The sequence below is a fragment of the Notolabrus celidotus genome, chromosome 14 (assembly GCF_009762535.1).
Source record: "Notolabrus celidotus isolate fNotCel1 chromosome 14, fNotCel1.pri, whole genome shotgun sequence".
In the NCBI taxonomy this organism is placed as follows: domain Eukaryota; kingdom Metazoa; phylum Chordata; class Actinopteri; order Labriformes; family Labridae; genus Notolabrus; species Notolabrus celidotus.
The window spans coordinates 815736-816449 of record NC_048285.1 but is presented as its reverse complement, the minus strand read 5'-3'; positions in this window follow the sequence as shown (position 1 = coordinate 816449).

The following is a 714-nucleotide window of genomic DNA, read 5'->3' as shown; positions in this document are numbered from 1 at the left end:
TGGACTTTCTTGGGCGCCCTGGAGCCTGTTTGGCAACAATTGAACCTCTCTCCTTGAAGTTCTTGATAATTGGATAGACGGTTGACTGAGGTGCAATCTTACTCGCTGCTATAAACTTCCCTGTTAGGCCCTTTTTGTGCAATGCAATGATGGCTGCACGTGTTTCCTTGCAGGTAACCATGGCTAACAGATGAGGAACAATGGTGTCATGCACCATCTTCCTTTTAAAGTGTCCAGTCACTCAATCATGACAGATTGATCGCCAGCCTTGTCCTCATCAACACCCACACCTGTGTTGATGTGTGTGACACCTGTGTGTCATTGAAATGATGTTAGCTGGTCCTTTTGTGGCAGGGCTGAAATGCAGTGGAAATGTGTTTTTGGTGATAAAGTTCATTTTCAAGGCAAAGAGGGACTTTGCAATTAATTGCAGTTGAGCTGATCACTCCTCATAACATTCTGGAGTATATGCAAATTACCATTATAAAAACTGAAACAGCAGACTTTGTGAAAATTAATAGTTGTGTCATTCTCAAAACTTTTGGCCATGACTGTAGATTGATGAGGGAAAAAATCATATGATCCATTTTGGAATAAGGCTGTAAGATAACAAAATGTAGAAAAAGTGAAGGGGTCTGAATACTTTCCGTACCCACTGTATATGCATCGAAACACAATGCAGCACACTATCAGCTCCCTGTTTGGTGTCTCTCT